The sequence below is a fragment of the Pinus tabuliformis genome, chromosome 9, assembly GCF_031772625.1.
Source record: "Pinus tabuliformis cultivar Carrire ecotype Pingquan chromosome 9, CPIR1, whole genome shotgun sequence".
Taxonomy (NCBI): Eukaryota; Viridiplantae; Streptophyta; class Pinopsida; order Pinales; family Pinaceae; genus Pinus; species Pinus tabuliformis.
The window spans coordinates 1574097416-1574104280 of record NC_142307.1 but is presented as its reverse complement, the minus strand read 5'-3'; the positions used below and the strand labels follow the sequence as shown (position 1 = coordinate 1574104280).

Sequence of the window (6865 nt, the reverse complement as noted above, 5' to 3'; positions counted from 1 at the left end):
TAAATGACATTTTAGCAGGAAACCTTGTCTATGTTAATTCTCGTAGATGATTAAATGATCCAAAATCCAAAATTATACTTATTACTAAGAGTACAGACCCACTTACTGTGTTGCATCATCAAATGCAAGAGGATGATCCCCTAGTTCATCATCCATACATAGTTTGCAATAAACCCTTTCTGGATCTAGTTTCCATTCTTACTTTAGAGGGGTGGAGGTTGAGATTACTGACACATACACATATCTGGGGGCTCAATTTTTAGGTTTTAAGTTTGGTTTGAGGGAGGATATCCAACCTTGAGTGAATAAGGGGTATGGATTCCTTTCTCTTATAAACAAACAAATGTTTCCAACACCAATTTTAGGGCATCTCATCCAAACAGGACCTCATGGACTCCAATTTGGCACCTATAGTTGTATATGGTTAAGAGGTATGGAGGTCAATCTTCATCAGGTTAGATTGGGGCTTAGGTTAGGTTATAGTGACCTTGAGTATAGGCCCAATTGCTGAGCTGCATCATCAAATGCAAGAGGATGACCCCCTAGTCCATCATCCATACATAGTTTTCAATAAACCCTTTTTGGATCTAGACTACCTTTAATTTGGTAGATTTGTTTTATCTTCTTTAGATATTTACTCAATAGTAGGCAGAGGCTAGTACCCATATCTTTCTTATTAATCTTTGGAGGCCATTGCCCAATTTTCCCCCCTTTTGGGAGAGAACAATGCTAGTATTTAGAAGTTTCTTGTTTCTTTCGATCCATTAGTATATTGATAGATCATCTTCCCCCATTCAAACAGACGTTGGATGCTCTTGGTCAATTTTTCTCTAATAAGAAAGAGATGGATGTGATTATCAGGGAGGATATTTACAAGTAGTATGTCTAGGTCACTTGGATTCCCCTCTTGGGAATTTGAGACCCAAAATGGCCTTTTATGTAGATCACTTGTTGGCTCTTAGAGAAAAATTTATAGTGTTGATCTGCTTACACTCTTTGACACTTTATGCATGGAATTAGGATCCCCTTAGGTTAGTTTTGAGTGTGCATTGGTGGAAGTTGAGCACCAAATGTCACAAGAGGATAAGTTATGTTGGATATGCCATATATAGGAGATAGAGACAGGGGAGCACTACATTTTTAGGTGTCCCTATTCCAATGAGATACATGGTCACTTCTATTATATTCAAGGAGTCCCATAAATCCCTCTCCACCTTTTGTTGGTACCTAGCCTAGCGATGCAAAACCTTATACTTGGGAGAGGCTATTAGGTCCACAACTCACATTCTCCTTCCCTCCCCCCACCACTCCTTATACTTGGGAGAGAATTTTAGGGCCACAAATCACATTCTCTTGCCCTCCCCCACCCCCCCTTGATAGGACACTACTAGGAGGATCAAAATTTTCTTCCCAGTGCTCCTAGATAGGGGCAACAAGAGGCAGGAAAATTGCAGAACCATTCTAGTTTGAGAGACAACTTAACCCCCTACAGTGAGACCTGTGTGGAGTTGTTGCTCATGCCAGATTGGTAGGAAACCCCCCCCCCCTACCACCACATGGTAGAGGGACACATCTTCCAAAGAGATACAAGTCGTCAGACCAGATTCATCTCCTTTGGCTAGTCATATATACAATGTTTCTTTCCTTTTGGTCTCCAAATGGTAAGAGAGATTCCCTTTCAACTTCAAATGAGAACACCCTCTCCTTCATTTGATAGTGGGAATTTAGAGAATTCTGGGTCTTTCCCTTGTACTTGTGTCTAGAGCATTGTATTTCTTTTTTTTGGTGTTGTGTTAGTTATGCTTAGATACTGACCTTTGCACTCCCACTCTGTGTTGCCACTTTTTCACTAAGAAGTCCCATTGACCTACCTTTGGTCATTCGTGGAACACTAAACCTATCTTATCTTATTATGAATGAATATACTTAATTGTTAGTTTGAAACATTTAATAAAGACCAAATTTATTATTATGTGCGATTGAGTAGTAGAGTTTTCCATGAAGCAGTTTATATGGAATAATATTAATTGATGACACAACCTATCTTTCAGATAATATCAACATGAAAGAACATGTTAAAGGGAAAATAATTTTTTATTAAAATTCAAAGTATTTACTTCAAGCCTTCACTGTATGCAAACCAAAAACTGAGACTACCTATTTGATTGCCATCATAACATGAATAAATGATCTAAACTCTTATGGCATCTTCCTATGGTAAGTTAATAACAATGCTTAATGTATTGAGCCCCTCCTACTGCAAGTCATAGCCCTGATATATAGACTTTTTAGACAATTCAATAAGATTATGGTACATGGACTGTTCTGATTCAAGATCTTTCATAAATAAACTCATTGTCGAGCTTATATTATATTATGTACACTCTAAAAAAGACTCCATGCAAAAAATCTAAATCCTCAAAATTAGTAGAAGTTGTATTTTTATACAAAATATTGAAAATCAAAAAATTGTATTACTTCACCAAACTGCCAAACCTTACAAGTCCTTTTAAATGGTTAATCTTCAACCTTACAAAATTGTACGTCATATTATCCACATTAAGCCTCTTTATAATAGAAAAATAAAAAAATGGTATCATCCTTGAGAGGACCATGATTTTCATTGTTTGATACACTTGTGATACCTTGAACATGCAAGGGTTAACTTTAGAAAACCTCAAGAATTCTACATTTAGAAGACACAAGAGAGTGCATACACTTTAACACCAAAGTGTAAGAAATATACCAAATCCAAGATTGTCACACCATATGGCATAAAATAGTAGAGGAAAATGAACTGAAAAATGTAATAATTAGATTTCCCATCATATTTTGTAAGTTGTGTAACTCTAATAGTAGGCCACATTTACAAATCACAAGTAGTCACAACACAAAATAATAGAAAGAATGAAATGAAAGTAGGAATTAAATCCCATCACCTACTATAACACTCTCATAGTAGTTAGCATTTCTAAATAAGTAATGTGTTGCTCCAATTTCACTTTTGAGACTAGAGAATATGAAGACAATTTGTCACTAAGCTTAGAGAGCTTGCCTAGCAGTGATTCAACTTTATCAACAATACCTAAAGGGTGGAAACCATTTTCCAATAGATGATACAATTTTTTCACTTCTTCCAGAACATATGTAATGACACCTTTGGACACCTAAAATATAACAAAGACACAAGTTACCAACATAAGTAGAAGTTTCCAGTTTCTTTTCATGAACCCAAAGAGCCTTTAAAGTCAGTACAATTAACTTATATTCACATATCCTCAATTGATAACTTATATTTGAAGGTGTTAGTGTCAGTCAGTTTAGCCTGTCACCAGTGATCAGATATGATCTTACAAGGTGTTGTTAGGGTGTCAAGTCAAATTTTTGTCATTTTAGCGAGTCTTCAAATAAAAATTTGGTCACTGGCTAGTGTGTCTAGGGCTATTTCCACTCCCTCATGAATTTCATATGCCGGTCACTTTCATCACTCAGTTGAGTCTACCATCATGAAAACATCATCAACATCACTTCAGTCACATCATAATGGTCTCCATTCAGCTCAGTGTCACCATTAGGTCATTAGGATTAAGGTCACAAAATCAGTCATTTCATGTATAAATCCGGAAAATGAGGAGTGGTAATTGGTAAATTTGTTCAATAACACTTTATTTCAAATGTAATTTATGTTTTTATATGTAATAATGTTCCTAAGGTTCTAAAGTTACAAGAAGAGGTCCCAAGGCTACAAAACTCAAAAAGAAAGTGAATTGGAGAGGTGAGCCATCCTACCTCATTAATCACTTAGACACCAACAAAAAATTATAAAAGCACATGGAGGATCTCATTAACACTCATTTACACTTTTATAGCATCCTAGAATTGAGCTTCCTCCTCTCCTTTGCAAAAAAATGTGATTCTATAACCCTCAATGGAAAAAATTGGCCCTCGTTGCGCACTTGGACAGCATGCTACGCACAAGAGGCCTTCACTGCACACGGGGCATAGTTGTCCAAATTGGTGTTTGACCACCAAAATCCATTTTTGAAAGCTTCTCTTCAGTCAGTTCATCCTCCAGTATTTATAACAAGTAATGTTGGACAGGGTCCCTTAAGGTCAAGTTTTGGGGTTGAAAGCCCAAGTTTTTGTGATGTAAAGTGTAAAGTCTCCACAAGTTATGATCGCAGAGCGCATAGATTGTAAGTGTCATAAAGGGATTTTCCCTTCTTTTATGTAAGTTGTGTCAGCTTTTATAGACCTACCCATGGTCCGCGGACCATGGAATTGTATAAAAAGGAGAGTCTTAGAGAGTCTAAGGCAGTTCATAGAGGAGAAGTTCATAGTTGATGTAATGGGTCAGTAGAAGTGATGAGTGAAGAGTCTTAGAGTAGAAGAGAGGCTTTGCAGCTGTGTGCATAGAGGCCTAGAGTAGAGTCCACAGTTGAGTGCGCGGACCCCTGCAGCTGAGTGCGCAAGGTAGTTTTGAGTCTGTAAGAAAATATGAAATATTAATAAAGAGACTATTCTGGAAATATTTGTGTTTATCCAATTACTTCTATTATGAATGAATGTGTTTATGTTATGATGAATAATGGGTTTATGATTTAATGCTATGTTGATGCATGAATCTATATGTTTTACATTGTTATATGAATGCAAGTCATAATATCTATTTACGCGAAGAGTATCTTAGTGCATCTTAAAATTATCATACACTTAAGCTGATATGGGTAAATACAGAAGTAGAAACAATTTTAGAAGCACGTAGGTAGTTGATTCGCCTGTTTAAGGTCTGCGAAAGATAGTCGTAGACCTTCACGAAGATCTAGAGGCTGGTAAGAGAAAGTCATATCGATAAGCCTTAAAGGGCTTATCAATCTGCATGAAGGTAGGGTTAGGGCATAAAATGACATCATAACCATTTCTGCGTGTGGAAAATTGGTTCTAACATCCCCCATACTACTTCGGGTGAGACTTCAGTCTGCACTCTATGAATTGATGCCGAAAGGGCCAGTAGTGTAGGGATTTGTTTGGAAAACTTAATGTTGAACTTGGGTAAGGACCCCTTAAGCCAACAAATGGTTCTGTTGCTGGGACCGGGATCTGCATAAAGAGATGTGTGATTTCGCATCACTGGAATCCAACGAAGAAGAAAACTGAAGATTGGTTGGATAGGAAGATCCATGAATTTACGGCACAAGAGAAAAATAACCCACGATTGACAAAAGAACAATGGTTGGACATGCATCTGTACACAAAGATACATGAAATTTTCTTCTATTCCTTCCCTGTTGAGTTATATGAGTGGATCCTTTTGAAGCCTCGAAAATCAGGTCTATAACAAGGGGGATACCCACCTGGTCCGGACCTTGGTTAGCAGCTCCTTTTCTGTTTGGGATGGTGGGTCCAACTAGGGATATGGGACCAGTTTCCCAATTTATGTGTGTGTGTGTTCAGAATTGATATTTCTTTCCTAATAATTCCTAAGCAAAATTCTTTTATTCTAAATCTAATCTAACAACATGCAATTGTATTCTAATGAACAGAAATATCTAATTCTAAAACTAACCCGGGATTTAATATTTCAATTATGCGATCTAAAATAGTTTCTAACAACAATTGGTAATAAATATCATTTAATTGCTATGAGAAAAGAATTCAATAAAGATGAACCGCTTCGTATAAAAAGTTAGCCGAAATAGTTGTGAAAAGCATATCGCATGATAAGTCATTCATATATTAAGCATAAATAGAATAGCCATCACCGTACAAAAGTGCCAAATGATAACTCAAACATTCAAACATTCATATATAAATAACTGAACATAAATATCACTTAAACACATAGGCAGAAATCGTTAAGAGATAAAAGTACCATTGATAACAAGTTCTACTCATGAGCTTTAGCAATAATGATCTATCTCTTCTTAGTTCAATATCTACTAAGAGTACAAAAGTGCAATTTCAGTAGCAGATATTAAACACAGATATCAATAAACCTTGTTCCATTCATTCATCAAAACCTCCTCCGAGGGTGCAGAAGTGCATGTTCTAAGGAAACATTTTTGAAAAATTTCAGGACCCTTCTCTAAATGCATGAGAAGGGTTGAAATACTACTAGCTAAATCCTAAAAATAGTCTATTACAAAAATATAGGAGGCGGTTTAAGTGACTGTCCTCATCTAAGGCAAAACTAAAACTAAAACTAAACTAAAACTAAATTTGGAAATTACTATCTATGTATCTATTCTCTGTGGTCACAAGCATTCAGCATCGGCTTGAGGAGAGTTAGTTGGTCGACTTCCGACTTTAGTTGTCCTACAAAAATAGAATCAGCAAGCGCTGGCGCTATCTTCTCGGCAAAGTTAGTGAGGCATTTGAGAGTCATGCATTGATTGTGTGGTTTAACCAAGTATTGCCAGTAAGAATCCCAATTCAACTTGGTTAACCTATTGATGGATTGTGCTCTTTCTTCAGCCTTTTTCCTCCAGATGTTCTGTAAATGTTGTGCATTTGGGAGAAATTTACATACCATTTAAATATATCCCTGATAAATACCACTGTTTTTAGAACTCAAGTTTTGCTTTTAGCCTTTAGCACTTTTTCTTGCAATTTTTCGGATTTTCTGGCAATTGAGCATTCAGAGGCTTTCCTTCTCAAGGGGTTTTTCCTGGCGATTAGCGCTTAGCGCTAATCGCGCATCGAAAACTGCCTCCGTTTCTTGATCCGGGCTTCCCTAGTGTCAGTTTTCGCCTCTTGCGCGTTTTGTTAGATGACTTCGGAAATCGAAGTTTCTCCTTCTTTTCCCATTATACTTTGAATGTTGCTATGTATACCTTTCTACTTTCCACTCCTCCAATTTACGAAA

At 36.7% G+C, this 6865-nt stretch overlaps 1 pseudogene; it reads right to left on the bottom strand.

The window, feature by feature from the left end:
• Nucleotides 1-2474: 2474 nt before the first annotated feature.
• LOC149154684 (eukaryotic translation initiation factor 3 subunit A-like) overlaps nucleotides 2475-6865 on the bottom strand; it is a 78627-nt pseudogene continuing 74236 nt past the window's right edge.